General features: G+C 62.4%; 1 non-coding gene across 1 annotated transcript; it reads right to left on the reverse strand.

Annotated features, from left to right (window-relative positions):
• Positions 1 to 3,251: 3,251 nt before the first annotated feature.
• Positions 3,252 to 3,324, reverse strand: TRNAQ-UUG (transfer RNA glutamine (anticodon UUG)). The gene has a single exon. It is a non-coding gene; the product is annotated as a tRNA-Gln (tRNA).
• Between the last annotated feature and the right edge of the window lie 14,379 nt (positions 3,325 to 17,703).

Consider the following 17,703-nt stretch of genomic DNA (forward strand, 5'->3'; position numbering starts at 1 on the left):
AGACTTTGGTTAATTTGTATGTGAAAGGTATGCTGTGCAAGCAAGCTGTTTACTATTTGGGAGTTAACTGGCTCTAGGAAGAGCAGTCTGTAGCAAGGCTCCAAGGTTTTAAAATTTTTGAAATACTCAGTAAATGACATTTAAACATGAATAATACAAAAATATGATGTATTTTTAAGACAAGTATCCAGGAAAGTTTTGCCTCAAAAATGAACTTTGAGCCCTAGATTGAGCATGGCTGTGGACCCAGCTAACAAATCATAAAAACAGGACTTGAAAGGATCACGCTGTGTCTAGTCAATTAACTGTATTCTCCAACAAAGCCCCAAAAGATTTATAGGAACATAAAAATATCTAGCACCTTACAAAGTAAAATTCGCAGTGTCTGGCATCCATTCAAGGATTACCAGCCATGCAAAGAGCCAGGAAAGCACAGCCCGTAGTGAGAATCATCAAAACAGGTTAAAACTGACTCACGGGTTAGAAGGAGCAGGGAAGGCAGTTAAGATGGTTGGTTGAGCTCTTTCAAACATTCAAAAAGTTAAAAGACATGGAAGGTCTGTAAAGAAGGACAAGGGTGTAGTGGGAGGAGAAAGAAGGAAGAGAAGCAATTTCTCATTGAACTTAAGCTATCATAGTAGATGAGACGGTGCAGAAGAGAAGGTCAGGGAATGTCACAGCATAAAAGCTCAGCTGTACAGAACCCGCCTGCAATGCAGGAGACCTGGTTCGATCCCTGGGTTGGGAAGATCCCCTGGAGAAGGGCGTGGCAACCCACTCCAGTATTCTTGCCTGGGAAATTCCATGGACAGAGGAGCCTAGTGGGCTACAGTCCATGGGGTCGAAAAGAGTCAGACACAACCGAGCGGCTACACACAGCACACATTATAGAAACTATACGAGATGAGACACACAGAGAAAAGGATGGGAAGGGCATTTCTGTGGTGGTCCACTGGTTCCGAATCCTGCCTGCCAGTGCAGGGGACACAGGCTCAGTCCCGCTTCCCAAGGGGCAGCTGAGCCCCTGCACCACAGCTACTGAAGCCTCCACGCCCGCGAACCCCATGCTCTGCAACTGGAGAGAGCCCACACTCAGTAACGGAGCGCTTCAAAGACAGCACAGCCAGAAATAAATTTGGAAAAAAAAAAGAACTATGGGGAAATTTCAAGTTTCCTAATATATGGGTGGTTGGAGTCTCCGAAAGAGAGGTGATGAGAGAGACAGAAAAAGTGTTTGAAGAAATAATGGCCCCAAACTTCCCACACTGGATGAAAACTATAAACCCACAGATCTCAAAAGCCAAGTGAACTCCAAGCACAAGAAAATGAGATCCAGGCGTATATCGTAATTCAAAGCCAGTGCTGAAGAGAAAGTTCTCAAAAAACTGCTAGAGAAAAAAAGAAATGTTATAATCAGAAGAAGAAAAACAAGATGACATTTCTCACTAGGGACCATGCAGACACAAAAACCATGAAACGGTATCCTCAGAGTGTTGACAGAAAGCTGTCAATCTAGGATCCAGTAGTTAGAGGAGCAGCTTTTTAAGACGAAGGCAAAATACATCATTTTCAGACATTCGAAGGCTGAAAGAAATCACCAGGAGACCTGCTGTACAAGAAGCATTAAACGATACTCATCTAGCAAAAGGGAAATCAGAGCACATGGAAATCTGAATATACACAAAGAAGTGAAGACCTCTGTCCTTCACTGTCTCCCTGAGTTTGCTCAAACTCATGTCCATGGAGTCATTGATGCCATCCAACCATCATCCTCTTGACGTGTGAATGTAAAACGCACGACATTACCATAAAGGCTGAGAGAATACTACATACTATTATACTTACACCAGAAACGGCGTACTACTTGAAGTCTGTGATCATTTTAAAAATGTATAATACAAACCCCAAAGCAACACTAACAAAACAGAATTAAGGCAATACTTTTTTTCTCTAGCAGTTTTTTTTAGAATTTTCTCTTCAGCACTGGCTTTGAATTACAATACATGCCTCTGTCTCCTCGAGTGCAAGATGGGGCCGGGGCGGGGAGCAGTGAGGAGCCAGGCTCTTCCTCTTCTGGGATGGAGGGATTGGTCAAGAGTGGGCTGGAAGTACTGACGATACTTCTCAGACTGAGCCCCGCTCAGGCGTGTGGGATCCGTGCCCGCTTCTGGCAAGCTGGCAGACAGCTGCAGAAGCCTTCGTCCCTCCGGCCTCCACTTCTTGGGTCGTGCCAGCGTGTTGAGAGCATCAAGAGGAAAGAACGAAAACACGCCTGTCCTCTGCAGGACGGAGGTGACCAACACGCGGGAACTTCTGTCCTGGAAGGAAGGACGTGTGAGCCCAGACAGAATGCTTTAATTAAAAACCCTTCCTCCTTGGAAGAAAAGCTGTGACAAACCTAGAGAGCGTATTTAAAAAGCAGAGACGTCGCTTTGCTGACCAAGGTCTGTAGAGTCAAAATTAGGGTTTTCCCAGTGGTCGTGTACAGATGTGAGAGTTGGACCATAGAGCAGGCCAAGCGCCGAAGAATTGATGCTTTTGAACTGTGGTGTTGGAGAAGACTCTTGAGAGTCCCTTGGATAGCAAAGAGATCAAACCAGTCAATTCTAAAGGAAATCAACCCTGACTATTCATTGGAAGGACTGATGTTGAAGCTGAAACTCCAATACTTTGGCCACCTGATGCGAAGAGCCAATTCACTGGAAAAGACCCGATGCTGGGAAAGACTGAGTGCGGGACAGTCTGTGTGGAATTGATATCGCGCTTGTGCGTGCTCAGCGGCTCAGCTGTGTCCAGCTCTTGGTGACCGCATGGACTGTAGCCCGCCAGGCTTCTGTGCACGGGATTCTCTAGGCAAGAATGCTGGAGTGGGATGCTATTTTCTCCTCCAGGGGATCTTCCTGACCCAGGGATTGACTCTTGCATCGCAGGCGGATTCTTTACCATTGAGCCACCTGGGAAGCATTCCCAAAGAATTGATCATTGATATTATCTCTTCCTTAAATATTTGGCGCATTTCCTCAGGGAAGGCTCACAAGCCTGACGTTTTCTTTGTGGGAAGGTTTTCAACTACAATTCCAATTTAAGAGAAGTAGGGGTATTCGGGTTAGCTGTTACTTCTCAGAGGGAGTTTTTGCATTTTTGATCTTCCAAGGAATTAGTCCATTTCATCTGAGCTGTGGAATTTGACATGAAGGTGTTCATAACTTTCTCTTTTATTCTGGCTGTACCGAGAGGCTTGCAAGATCTTGTCCCCTGACCAGGGATTGAACCCGGGCTCACAGCAGTCAAAGTGCTGAGTCCTAACCACTGGACCGCCAGGGGATTCTTCTAGATTCTTCAGTGATATCTTCTTGTCCAAGATTGATATAGCTGAGACCATTGACCCAAGACCTTTCTTTTTTCCTAATATAGGTGTTAAGTGCTGTCTATTTTTAAAAAAAATCACTAACCTGCTTTGTTCCTGTGAACTTGCCTGCTGGACATTTCACATGCACGGAATCATATTTTGTGTCCTCTTTCACTTACCTTGCCTTCAAAATTCATCCATGGTATAGCATGTGTCAGTAATTCATTTTTTTTTTAAGGCTAAATGATACTCTGTTGTATGGATAGGCCACTTTTGCTTATCCATACGCACATCAGCAGGTTAGTGATTTTTTTTTAAATAGACAGCAAGCCTCTCGGTACAGCCAGAATAAAAGAGAAAGTTATGAACACCTTCATGTCAAATTCCACAGCTCAGATGAAATGGACTAATTCCTTGGAAGATCGAAAATGCAAAAACTCCCTCTGAGAAGTAACAGCTAACCCGAATATCCCTACTTCTCTTAAATTGGAATTGTAGTTGAAAACCTTCCCACAAAGAAAACGTCAGGCTTGTGAGCCTTCCCTGAGGAAATGTGCCAAATATTTAAGGAAGAGATAATATCAATGATCAATTCTTTGGGAATGCTTCCCAGGTGGCTCAATGGTAAAGAATCCGCCTGCGATGCAAGAGTCAATCCCTGGGTCAGGAAGATCCCCTGGAGGAGAAAATAGCATCCCACTCCAGCATTCTTGCCTAGAGAATCCCGTGCACAGAAGCCTGGCGGGCTACAGTCCATGGGGTCAAAAGAGCTGGACACAGCTGAGCCGCTGAGCACGCACAAGCGCGATATCAATTCCACACAGACTGTCCCGCACTCAGTCTTTCCCAGCATCGGGTCTTTTCCAGTGAATTGGCTCTTCGCATCAGGTGGCCAAAGTATTGGAGTTTCAGCTTCAACATCAGTCCTTCCAATGAATAGTCAGGGTTGATTTCCTTTAGAATTGACTGGTTTGATCTCTTTGCTATCCAAGGGACTCTCAAGAGTCTTCTCCAACACCACAGTTCAAAAGCATCAATTCTTCGGCGCTCGGCCTGCTCTATGGTCCAACTCTCACATCTGTACACGACCACTGGGAAAACCCTAACTTTGACTCTACAGACCTTGGTCAGCAAAACGACGTCTCTGCTTTTTAAATACGCTCTCTAGGTTTGTCGCAGCTTTTCTTCCGAGGAGGAAGGGTTTTTAATTAAAACATTCTGTCTGGGCTCACACGTCCTTCCTTCCAGGACAGAAGTTCCCGCGCGTTGGTCACCTCCGTCCTGCAGAGGACAGGCGTGTTTTCGTTCTTTCCTCTTGATGCTCTCAACACGCTGGCACGACCCAAGAAGTGGAGGCCGGAGGGACGAAGGCTTCTGCAGCTGTCTGCCAGCCTGCCAGAAGCGGGCACGGATCCCACACGCCTGAGCGGGGCTCAGTCTGAGAACTATCGTCAGTACTTCCAGCCCACTCTTGACCAGTCCCTCCATCCCAGAAGAGGAAGAGCCTGGCTCCTCAGTGCTCCCCCCACCGCCCCGTCTTGCACTCGAGGAGACAGAGGCCCAGGGAGATCCCGGCTGGCCTTGCTGCGGCAGGGCCGTCATGACGGCCGAATGGCCTCTGGCTTGCTGGGCGCCCCTGGCGGGAATTTGGGTGACTCCTCGGCCCCCGATGGCTGGGAGACGGGCAGCACCCCAGACTGAAGCCAGCTGCCTGGCTCACCTCCTGGCTCCTCCCCGTTCCTAGCCCTTTGACCTCAGACAGGTCTCTCAACCTCTTGCTGACTCAGTTCGCTCACCTCCTGCAGATGCAGAGAGAACTGAAGTGGTGTAAAGCCATCGGAACAGTGCTTGGCCCCAGCCGAGGCTGCAGAGCGCTCTTAAATAAATAGATGGCGTCAGCCCTGCCTTGTCCTGGGGCCTGGGCTCTTGCCATTCCCACCCAGAGAGCCCTGGGTGGAGGCCCGCTGACGCTGCAGAGCCTCTGCCTGGTGCCCCCCATGCGGCAGGCCCTTTCCAAGCCTTGTCAGCCTCGCGCCAGCGGGACAAGGGGCGGCTCGGTGAGCCTTGTTCCCAAGATGAGGGGCCGGGCCCTGAGAGGACCGCACTGTCCACGGGTGACGGGCGGGACCAGGCCAGGTCTGTCCGCCTCCGAGACTGGGCCTAGGAGCGGACCGGCCCCAGCCAGGCCCCCCTGGTGTCTCCTCCGCCTGCAGCCAGCTTCCTGGGTGTCCTTGCCCACAGAGGAAGCCTCTCTGGGGTTCGCAAGGGCCCCTCGAAGGGGCTCTGGACACCTGCATGGGAACAGGGCAGACTGGCTCAGAGCCGCTTCACACCCCTGCCTGGCCAGGGGCATCGCAGGCATCCATCTGAGAGGCCGGGAGATTGAGACCAGCTGCCACCGCCTGCATCCAGCCAGAGCTCGGCCAGCAACACCGGCCACGGTCCTCACAGCATCCCGGTGAGACGCCCTCCACGCGGTCGCAGTCGTCAGGCCCAGGTCTGGCAGACGCGGGCCTGGGGTGGGCAGGGAGGAGGGGTGGGGGGAGGCCGCAGACTCACAGCCTAGAGTCGCAGGATGCAGCTCAGCAGCTCGCCCGGCCCGGGCCGGCCTGTTCATCCTCCAGCCCCCTGGGGCCCGAGCCCACTGTCCCAGAGTGGGGGTCACTGGGCAGGTCCACGTCGTTAAAGCAAGGAGGCTGGGGAAGGGCGAGGACCCCACAGCAGAGAGCGGAGAGCTGCACAGAGGGGAGCAGAGCTGGGCCGAACGGGTCCGCTCACGCCTTCCAGCCCCTCTGGGTAGGGCTCCCCCAGGCGCAGGGAGGCAGGGGCCTAACCTCACCCCCTCCTACCCTCCCAGGCCTGACGCCGCCCTTCTGGCCCAAGATGCTGCCGGGCATCCGGCGGCCTACAGACGAGTGTCACGGTGCCAGCTCGCGGTCCGTTGAGGGCCGGAGCTCTAGGGAGGGTTCACTGGGGCGCTCCACGAGGCGGGGGACCCCGCCGCCCCTGGCGCTGGCCTGCAGGGGCGCCCTGGGCCAGGCACAGGGACACCGTTCGACTAGCTTGGCGTCCCTGCCCAGCCCCCCACGCAGGCCTGGGCGGGCAGGGAGGCGCCTGGTCTGCAGCCCGCCCGTGGGTCCTGCTTCCCCCGGGCCTCCTGCTGCCAGCTGTGCCCACCCCCCACCCCCGCATGCGCCCTTGGGTTTCCCCATGGGGGAGGACTCCGCATGGGGGCCCCCAGGGCCTGCAGAGAACACAGGGCTCTTTGTCTCTGACTGCTGTCTCTCCTCCCCTGCCCTGTGGAGCCACCCACTCACCAAGTACAGGAGGCCTGGAGGGTGGGCACCAGAGCTGGTGGGCAGCAGTTCGCCCCACGGGAGACAGGCCTCGCCCCATCGGCACAGTCGTGTGCCTGGCCCAGGGAATCCCGGTTGAGGGGGTGTTCAGCAGCCTGGGCTCAGGCAGGAGCTCTGCCCCGCTCTGGGTCCCGTCCTCCAGGTGCCCAGGCCCTTCCCGGACCTGAGGGCCGGTCCCCGGAGGTCCCCTCCAAGTCCCCGCCCACAGACGGACCTCCCGCTTCTCCGGCCTCCCAGGGGACGCTGTCCAGGGAGCACCCAGGGGAGGTCAGAGTGAGTCTGGTCCCTCCCTTTTGCAGGCCCCCACTTCTCCTCACCCCACGGGCCGGGCTGGTGCCCAGTGGCCCCCGAGGCCCACGGTGCAGAAAGGCTGAGGTGGAGAGGACGTGGCCCTTTATACGTGCCGGCCCCCCTCCTCCTCCGCACACTGGCTCCCGGGGGACCTCCGCCCCCATCACCCCATCCGCCCACGAGCTCTGGAGGCAGGAGCCAGGCGGCCGGCGGGTCACCCGGTGCAGCAGGCCTGGGGCGTGGGCCCCACAGCCACAGAGCCCCAGGGGGATGCCAGGGCCGGGGCCCCGGGTCCGGGCCCTCGTGGATGGTGGGCGGCAAGGGGTGCTGGCTCATAGGCTGGGCAGCAGCGGGCACAGCAGCCTGTCGCTGAACCCTGTGAAGCTTAGGGCCAGCCCTGCCAGCCCAAGTAGCGCGTGACGGGCTGCGGGTCCCGGGCCAACGGGGGTTCCCGACAGGTCCACGGCCTCACCTGCCGGCAGAGTCTTCCGGAGGCTGCGGGAGAGTCACGGATGGGGAGGGACTGACAAGGGCCCCGCCGCCACCACCACCCTGGCCACAGGCGGCGACCCCCAGTCAGGGCGGCCCAGGCCCCTGCGCACGGCCACTTCCTGAGCGAGTGGCCACGGGCAATGCTGGCAAGAGCTCTGAGCCTCAGTTTCCCCCTTGGTTAAGAGGCAGCCTGGTTGTGAGGATTCGATGCACCTGTGCTCATCAAGGCCGTTCTAAAAACCCGCTGTTTGCAGCCTCCCCACACCTGTCACGATGGTTGTCTCTGATTTTTACGCCAACCCAGTGGGGTGGCATTGCTTATCCCGTGGTGCTGGGGGCGGGGGTGACCCGACTCCTCCACGGCCACATGGCACTAAGGGACAGCCAGGTCTCCAAATCAGGGTGCTGGACCCGAGCCCACCCATCAGTGTTTCCACGTGCCTCCTCGAAGGTCACTGACCATTTTGGAAGGATGGATGCTCCTATGAGGGTGACTGGTGTCCCCCACCCCGAGGCTTGGGGGCCAGAGAGGGAACAGACCCAGGCTAAGCAAGAGGGCCGTGTTGGGGAACGTGGGCTGGGACCTGCCCTGTGGGAGGCTCCCTGCGTCATAAGCTGGAACTCGAGACGGAGGAGGGCCCCCCACCCCCGCAGAACCCTGTGGTTCTGTCATTTGAGCCCGGGGCTGGCTGCCTGGGGGCCAAGAGTGGTGGGAGCACCTCCAGGGCCCCCGCCTGCCAAGGCAAGGAACAGCCCCCACAGGCCCCAGACCGAGCGTGGACCCTCAGGCCTGAGGCCAAGGAGGCGCTCCAGGGCCTGGGGGCCAGTGGCCTGTTGCCAGAACGAGTCTGCGCACGAGGCCGCGGTGGGCTGACTGAGGGGGACCCCGCAGCAGCGCGGGCCGCTGGGCTGGCCGTGGAGCCCCCGCTCAGGCCGGGGGTTCCCAGAGGACGGTGTGGCCCTGGGCATGACACGCCTGCCCCAGCCTCAGTTTCCTTCCTGGTGACAGGACCTGGGTGCCGCCTGCCTCCCAGGCTGCCGCGGGGACTCAGCTGACCGCCACTGAGGTCATGTTGGTCCAGGGGGCCGGGCCCTGGGCCAGGCGTGGGGACGGTAGCTCCCACGGAGAGGAGCCGGGCCGGGGGGGTGCATTGGGCTGGGGGGCCGCGTGCCTGCCCCTTCTCCAGCCCTGAGCCTCCCTCCAGGGCGGGCGGGCCCCCCGCGGCCACCTGTCATGAGGGGCGAGGCCGTAGACAGCTGCTGGCAGGTCCTGCCCGGAGGACTCCGAGCTCCAGGTGCTGCGGGGGGCAGTGTGGTCAGGGAGGCTGGCCTCGGGGGCCCGAGCGCGGGCATGCGCACAGCCGGCCGGCCGACCTCGGGCCGCCCACTGGCTGACCCCCCCCACCCCCCGCCGCAGCCTGGCTCGCAGCCAGGAGAGGCTGCCCGCTGGGAGCTGGACAGGCTGGTCCGAGGCCCGCGGGGCCCGGCGGGAGGAGGCCCAGACAATGGGCCCTTGTTCCCGGTCCTCAGGCCCCGGGCCAGAGCCTCGGGCGACCCGCCGGCTCCCCGCGCGCCCTCAGCGCCCCCCGGGACCAGGCCCCTCCAGGGAGCCCCGCTGCCCCCACGCCGCCCCAGGAAACAGGAGCCAGCCAGGTCAGCACGCCCTCCCCCCTCTCCCCGTCCAGCGGGCCGGCGCCCGTGGACTGGGTCTGGGCTGCCGGGGGAGGGTGGCTGTTTGACGGCGCCCCCCGCCCCCATCCTGGCCCCCTCTCTCTCTCGCTCCTAAGCCGGCCCTCGCAGAGGCCCAGCTGGGCAGGATGTGGGGCGGCCTGCTTTCCGCAGAGCCGGCACCCAGCCCACTCCGCCACCCAGCACATTCTTTCATCCAGGCTCTGCGAGCAGCGTGCGTGCACAGTGGCAGCAAGCCCGGGGTCCCCGCAACGGCTCCAGGCCAGCCTCGGGGCACCTGCGGCGACCGCTGCACCTGGACAGGGCCGGCTCACAGCCGGCCAGGCCCGGGGGAGGGCGCCCCTGTCTCACGCCGGGGCTCACTGTGACAGGGCCTGCGGCAGCCTCAGGTTGTCAGGAGCAAGGCCCCTGCCAGCCTCACGGCGGGACGTCCGATGGGCCCGCGGGGTGGACGGCAGGTGGCAGGGGCCAGCCCAGCAGGAGGAGAGATCTGCTCCCGTCGTGCACTGCCCAGGGAGGCGGTGGGCTCCTGTCCACAGGGGTACATGTGGACCGGCTCTCTCCCAGCGCTGGGACTCAGTGGGTCTGTCAGGGTGTTCTGGATCCCGAGGGTTCCCCACGCGACCCCCTGCCTGGGTCCCAGGGCCGGGCCCACGGCTCAGGAAACGGGTCCAAATGACAGGTGACACCCCGGGGCGGGGTCAGCAGGGTTCCCATGGGCTGCAGCTGCAGGCCAGCCTCACACACGACGCCGGCACGGGGTCCCAGAGAGGGACGCTGACCCTCCTTCTGAGGCCACGCATGCAGCAGGCCAGGGGGGGCCCCCCGAGGGCAACTCCAGGCCCCTGTCCACCACGCTGCCCGGCCTGGGGCGTGGGCCTCACTGCCTCGGGGCACTGCAGGTCCCGGGCCAGGGGCCCAAGCAGGCCGTGGGCAGGCTGAGGAAGGCGGCGTTCCTGCAAAGCAGGCCAGTGAGCAGGGCCCGTTCTGGGCCCAAATCCTGCAGGCCGCTGAGAGTAGAGGGAGCCAGGGCCGCGGCCTCCCTGCCCTGGACGCCCTCCCAACCGCTGCCCCCGCCCCAGGCTTGCAGGACGCCCTTCCCTGGGATTGGGCTTGTCTTTGGGGGGCTGCTCTGATGACCCCCCCAGTGCCCCCACCCTCCAGCATTCCCTTCGGGTCCCCCCGCCTCTACCCACCTAGGCCGCAGTCCTGCGCAATGGCTGCCGTCCACACCCTTCCTGTCGGGGTGGCACTCCGCTCCTGTTCCCTCACTCAGTAGAGAACGCTGCCAGCCCCGTCTTCCCAGGCTCGCTGCAGAGCGCAGGGACCACCCCGCTTGCACCCTCCACCCCCTGCCCAGCCCGCGCACCGCTCAAGCAGCCTCAGGCCTCGGCCCGACAGCCTCCTCCCAGGGGCCCTGGCCTCCCGCCCCTCCCAGCCAGAGCCAGCTCCACGACACCCCTGGGCTTGACCCCCTTGGTGGAGATCAAATGTCCTCACAGCCATGGGGTGGCAGAGACAGTCTGCAAGCCTCAGACTCTGGCCTCCACGGCCTCCCCCACCCACCAGCCCCCCTGTCCAGCCCCCGTCCAGCCTCCCAGCCTCATGCACATCCCCCTTCAGGTCCCTGGCCTGCCCTGTCCTTCCCGCCCCCCACCCCCTGGCTTCCTCCTGTTATCCCCTTGCACCCGGCGTGCTGTCTTTTAGGGGGTCCGTTTACAGGATGCGACAGGCACAACCAGGATGGGCCTCCAGACCTCAGGCGCCTCTGCCCACCCCAAGCCAGAAAGTAGCGCGCTCTGTGCGTAAAGCCCAGGAGGGCACAGGAAGCCAGGCCCCAGTGCCCGAGGGCCGAAACTGCAGAGGCCCTGTTGGCCATGGGACAGGGCAGGGCACCAACTCTGGGACACCCAGCTAAAATACCCAGCCAGTGCGCCTTGGGCTCCTTGCCAGACGGAGATCCGGGGCCCTGGCTGATGCATGCTGCTCTGCTTGCACTTCACACACGGTTCAAGTGGGAGATGCCAGCTAGGGAGGGTCCAGAAGAAGCCGGGGCTGACCCAGACCGGGTCCCAGGGACCCCAGCCTGCCTTCTGCAGGTGTGGACAGCTCCCCCGAAAGGGCCAGCCTCTAGCCTGCGGAGCCCAGAGGGGTGGGCTGCGGCCTCGGCTGGCCCCCAATTTGCTCTGCGGCCCTAGGCTCGCAGCTGTTCTCCAAGCCTCCATCTTCCCGAGCATGTCCACCTGTGCACCAGGCCGATCTCAGCGCACGGGGCGGGGCGGGCAGTGGCGGCCGCAGGGCACCAGGACTCGGCAGAGAGGGCAGCGGCTTGCTCGCTGGTGACTCCTGGGAGCCCGGGGCTGGGGGCTGGCGTCTGTGGAGCCAGGGCCCCGCCCACCCCGACCCAATGCTGGGAAGGCACAGGGGGTGCCAGCCGTGTGTCCTCAGTGGCCTGGGGCACTGCCCGCGAGGAGGCTGGGCCTTGTCTGGGCTGCTAGGGTGAGGCTGCTGCACCCGCTGACCAGCCGGGCGGCAGCTCAGCTCCCCCAGGTCCTGGCTGCAGGATCCAGGGCCCGGCCTCCCGTCTCCCCATTGCCCCCCAGGACAAGACCACTGGCCCCCAGCTGGCCTCCTTTCTTGGCAGGGTCTGAAGGCAGGCACCTAGCTCCAGGCTAGGAGCCACAGCCGACCTCAAACCCCTGAGACGAGCGGACCGGACGGTCCAGGGAGCCCCTCCCCAGCTGTAGCCCACTGCCCTCCGTCCTTGCCTCGCCCTGCGGCCTAGACAAGACCCCCATCGTCCCCTCCCCTGGGAACCGCCCGGCGCTCGCGCCCCCGCTCGGCACTGCCTCCCGGCCCCTCCCCGGCCTCCAGCCCCGGCCGGCCCGCTCCTTCTCTCGCCTGGCGCAGGAGGCGCCGCAGCTGCCGGGCGCGCTCGGGCCGCCACTCGCGGAGCGTGGACTGGATCTCGCGGAGCCCGCGCACCCAGCGCTCCTAAGGCGCGGGTCCGCACCCCGCCGCCGCCCCGGCCTCCAAGCCCGCGTCGGGCCCGGCCCGCCGGCCCAGCCGCGCCCCCATGGCCGCCGCGCGGCGGGCGTAGAGCGGGCGGGAGGCCCGGCGGCCCGGCGCCCCGCCCCGGCCCCGCCCCGGCCCTGCTCCTGCCCAGGGATGCGCCGCGTGCGGGGCGCGCGATCCGAGGCTGCGCGCCCTGGCCGGGCCGGAGCGGGGCGGGGGAAAGAGGAGGGCCCCTGCAGGGTTCCCGGAGATCCCACGCTCGGTTTAGGGGTGTCGCTGGAGGAGGCCGTCGGCCCGCGCTCGTCCTGGCTCGAGCTGTGTCGCCAGGGACTGGGGTCACCGGAGGGGAATGGCGCTCGGCGCCTCCAAAGCCTCGGGCATCCGGGGCTGACCGTGGGTCGGTCGTTTTGGCGACGAAAGGAAGGAGACTGGACTGGGGGTCAGGGCGGGGTGGGGGGCGGCTTCAGGCGGTGCCGGTACCGGTTCTCAGAACCTCCCCCCAGCCCTCCGCCGCAGCGCAGCTATAGTACCTGACTTTTTCACCCTTCGCAGACTCTCCTGCCTTGACAAATATTTACCCTCCCTCCCTCCTTGGCTGGCGGCAGAGCTGGGCGAGCCAGGGCCTTGGGGGTGCTGGTTGATCTCACCCCAGCTCTGGGCAGGCTGGCAGCACCTGCCTGCCTTCAGGCTCCCAGGCAGAAGTGGGGGAAGCGTCTGTGTGCGTGGTGAGGGCCGCTCGCTGGAGGGGTCTTCCCTGGGGGCCCGCTGCCCCTTATAGCTCCTCCCCCAGCCCCTTCGCATCCCAGCGCAGGGGAATTTGGCTCCAGAGCCCCGACTCCCACAGCAGGGAGGGTGTGTGTCCAGCTTGGGAAGGGTGCCCAGGGCCCGTGATGGGGGAGGACCGGCCCACGGCGGGGGGGGCGGGGGGGCGGGCGGCAGACTTCAGCTCCTTCTGCAGGGCTAAGCACCGCTCCGCCCCCCGCAGGAGAAGGTCTGAGAGGACCGTGCTGGGCTCGTGGTCCTGAGGGCTGAGCCCGGGAGAGGAGGCAGGGGCCGGCCCCCGCCCCCCCAGCCGCCGTTCCGCCACAGCCGCCGTCCCTCCACCCGCGCTGGGCTTGTTCCTCTCCTGGCCCTTTCTTTCCTGCCGTCAGACGGCTGGACCCAGACGCCCTCCCCCTGGCTCTGTAGCCGGCTTTGTCCCTGGGCCACCTTGGCACCACAGGTTTCCTCCTTGGCAAACCAGCAGGACGGCCGGCCTGCCCTCCTCCGGGGCCAAGTCGACGGCACACTGAAGTGACGTGGTGGGGGCCCGGGCCAGGGCCTTCAGCAGCGTCCCCGCGGCCCCGGGGGCCTCGCAGACCCCTTCCCAGAGCCGGAGGCCCAGTAAGCCACACACTTCACGCCGCACCCCATCCCAGGACCGGAGCCAGAGCTGGGATGCCTCCCAGGTCCTGACCGTATCCTTCCAGAGGCTGAGCCAGGCCTGGACCCCGTCCCCCTCAAGAGTGAGAAGGCCGAGGAGGGGGCGTGGGGTGGGCAGGGGAGGGCCAAGCCTGGATGTCGTGAAGGGGCAGCCAGACAGCGGTGGGGTAGGGGGTTACGGCCAGAGCTTGGAGTCCCATGGGAAGTGGAGAACTGCTCCCCAGCCCTGAGTCTCATCCCCGCCCCACCCTCTGTGTCCTTGGCTGAGAGATTCCTGGAGGGCGTTTTCTAGGAAAGGGGGGAGGGTGGCATCTGGGCTCAGATCCCTGGACGGGCCTCCCCCGGCCTCCCGTGGGGGTGGCCAGGTTGACTGTCCCAATCTGCGTTGGACAGAGGCTCCAGAGGCAGAGCTGTGTCCTCAGGGGTGGGGCACTGTCCCCCACAGGCTGGCTCTCGTATGTGCTTAACTAAAGCCTGCTGCTCCCTATGCGTGGAGTTGCCCTGGGCAGCTGAGCTGTGTTTGGGGAGACCCCGTGGGATGGGGTGGGAGCTGTGGTGTTGCCCTCTGAGCCCCCAGGGCTGAGGTCAAGGTTCAGAAACTTGTACCCAGTGTCTCCGGCTCCCCAGCTGGCGCTAGTGGTAAAGAACCTGCCTGCCAACGCAGAAGATTGGGAGACTCGGGCTCGATCCCTGGGTCGGGAAGCTCCCCTGGAGAAGGAAATGGCACCCCACCCCTGTCTTCTGGCCTGGGAAATCCCATGGACAGGGGAGCCTGGAGGGCTCCAGTCCACGGGGTCACAGGCGTCAGACAGGACTGAGCACAGCACCCAGCCTCGCGGGGCGGCCCTGCCGCCCCCGGGAGCCAGTGAGCTGGGAGGTTGAGGAGCTGGAGAGTCAGGCGGGCGGGTGATGCTGAGGACATCCTGGGCCCCGAGTGGGACCTGCCAGGAGACTAGGAGCCCCGACAGCTGGTGGCCCAGCTGCTATGACAGGAAACCAGGGTCTGGATGACCCAGCAGGTGTGGGGGGAGGGCTGGGGCAGCCCTGCGCTGGATGTGTCCCACCTTCGGGCCCCTTCCCTGCCCACCCAGCGTGTATGTCCAAGCCCAGGAGGAGGAAGGCCAGCCCGGGTACCTCAGCAAGCAGCCTGGCACCATGGAGCCTCCCGGCAGCCACCACAAAGAGGGACAAGGGAGCACTCATAGGAGGGAGGAAGCAGACGGACATTGCAGAGACCGTTTCCCCTGGAGCTGGCTCCAAGGGGCGGGTTGGGAGCTTCCTGCAGGGTCGGGGTGGCCTCAGGCCCCAGCTCCAAACCCCTGGACCTGCCCCTGTGGGGGAACAGAAACATGTAGTGCTGTGAGTTTTCTACGGCTCTCATAACACGGGAACCACAAACTTGGTGACAGTTTAAAACGACAGCAGTCGGAAACCGACCGAAGCACTGGCAGGGCTGTGCCCTCCAAGGTGCTTCAGAAGCCTCTTTCTCTGCCTGTCGCCAGCTTCTGGCGGTGGCCAGCGTCCTCACCTGCCTTGCCTTGCAGCAGCTTCCCGCCGGTCTCTGCCTCCCTGGTCCCGGGGCTCCTTCCCTGCGTCTGTGTCTCCTGGCTTTTTAGTTAGGCGTCTTTGGCTGTGCTGGTCTCCGTTGCTGTGCGTGGGCTTTCTCCAGGTGCAGAGAGCAGGGGCTGCTCTCGAGCTGTGGTGCGCAGGCTCCTCGCTGCGGTGACTTCTCTTGTTGCAGAACACAGGCTCGAGAGCACAGGGTGGGCTGCTTCCTGGTGTGTGGGACCCCCCCGGTCGGGACCGGAACCCGTCTCCTGTGTTGGCGTCTCCTTAGTCGCTCAGTCATGTCTGACTCTGCAACCCGTGGACTGTAATGCGCCGGGCTCCTCAGTCCACGGGATGCTTCTGGGAAGAATACTGAAGTGGGTTGCCACGCCCTCCTCCAGGGGATCTTCCCGACCAGGGATCGAACCCGCATCTTCTGTGTCTCCTGCATCGCAGGCAGATTCTTTACCCGCTGAGCCAGCGGGGAAGCCACATGACTCCCTTCTTACGGGGACGCTGCTCACTGACTTAGGAGCCCACCCCCACCCAGGATGACCTCACCATTACTGATGACTTCTGCAAAGAGCTCCTTTCCAGATGGGGTCCCGTTCAGAGCCCCCAGGTGGATGAGGATCTGGGGGGAGACTGTTCAACCCACTGTAGCAGCTTCTGCGAAACCATTTCCTCTTCTGGAAAATGGGGGAAAATAAGATACCCGCCTGGGAAAGGCGGAGGCTTAGATGCAGCAAGGAAGGCGTCCAGCACACACTCACGGGTCAGCGTTGAGCACCTGTGGCTCTATCACGCTTCTGTGGCCCCGTGCCCAAGCCTCCCAGCCACCCGACAGCCATCACGTCCATTTAGCCATGGTCACTGGCCGCCATGGGCGCCCCCGAGACAGATGCAGGAGGCCAACAGGAGAGCAGAGGTGGGGAGCTGTGACGGGGGTCCTGGGGCCCTGCGGGAGCCGGGGCAGCCCCCAACCAGGAGGCAGGGTAGGCTTCCAAGAGGAGGCAGCAGTGTTGAGGTTGGGCCTGAGGGAAGAAGAGTCCGGGCTGCGGGTGAACCACTCGGAGGAGGGTCCAGCCCAGCCACAGGCGCTGACCTGGAGGGTAGCGTGCACCTCTGAAGGGTGTCCTAGTCGGGGAGGGATGTGATCTGAGCACCGGGGCTGCAGGGGGTGAGAGGGGCGCCTGGGGATCTCTGGGTTTCCTGCCATGTGAGAAGGGGAGGCCGCGGTGGGAGGGGTTGCTGGGGTCAGGTGTGGCTGGGGGCAGCGGAGAGGGGGAGGGCTTGGGGCCACTGGACAGGGCAGCGAAGATGCCCAGGCCCCCTCCCTAGGGCAGGGCTCTGCCTACCATGGCCAGTGGAGGTCTGGGGAGGGTCGCCACTTAGCTCAGGTTCGGGCTTGTTGGTTGAAGCATCAGCCAACAGGGTGTTTCAGCAGGATGCAGCTAGAGAGAGGAACTGCGTCCAGGGCTGAGACGTAAAGGGGGTCAAAGAGAAGCTGAGGAAGGGGCCGGCGGGGAGAGCTTCCAAAAGCCCAGGCGGGCTGAGCCAGACATGCACAGAGGTGTCAGCATCGGTGAAACCGCACATCCACGTAGCCCCGTGCAGGGTCGCACCCGCCCCCCACCTGGAGATGCACCCGGGTGGGGGTTGGGGCTGGGGTGTGGACAGGACACCGCCTTCCTCCCCACCCCCTGGAGCTCCCAGACTCGCAGATAATTATGAGGTGATGCGATAAATGCTACCTGTGCAGGGAGCCGTGGGCAGGCAGGGGGCGGCGGCAGGCCCTGGGTGCGGCCGATCTCAGCGCATCTGCCCAGCAACTGTTTGAAGGATCCGTGCTCTCCAGACAGAAAACGGAGGGCAAGTTAGGAGAGGAGACTCCGCGCCGTCGGGCCTGGGGTTGAACGTGAACCCAGGCCCTGCACGTGCCCATGCTCTTGGTCGTCCTGCCAAACCGCCTCTGAGCTTGGGAGCTGGACTCGGTCCGCCAGGTGCCACGCGGGCTCTGCAGCCCGAAGCTCCCGGTTGTTAACGAGTCGATCGCCCCGGAGGCCCACGCACCTGGCCAAGCGCCAGCCTCTGTCCTCACACTGAAGGCAGGTGCTGAGGTGGGAAGCCCCTACAAGGCCGCTGGCGGGTGTCTGGGGGCAGCAGGGCCCTGCCCCTGTGTGCAGTTGGCCGGAGCTCCCCTCCCGCCACCAGTGAGCCACACCAGCCCCTGCGCCAAGCCCAGGATCTCCTCCCATCCTTCGGTATGGCCTTCGTGGCTCTGAGAGGCAGTGGCCGAGTAGCCATAGGGTGGGGGGCCTCAGCGGGCAGGGTGTTAGGCCAGACCCACCTGACGCAGGTGTAGAAGGCATTCCAGGAAGGCAGCAGCTGGGGCTCAATGTTGGGAAGAGCAGGCAGCGACCCGCGTCCTCTGTCCTGAAAGGTAGTGAGTTCCCTGTCAGGGCAGGTATGCAAGCCAGACTTTCTCGGGTGATGGAGATGGAAGCTCAGAGGCCAAACACTTGGGACTGTGTGACCCTC

This window comes from Bos mutus, chromosome 17, assembly GCF_027580195.1.
Source record: "Bos mutus isolate GX-2022 chromosome 17, NWIPB_WYAK_1.1, whole genome shotgun sequence".
NCBI classification, from domain to species: Eukaryota; Metazoa; Chordata; class Mammalia; order Artiodactyla; family Bovidae; genus Bos; species Bos mutus.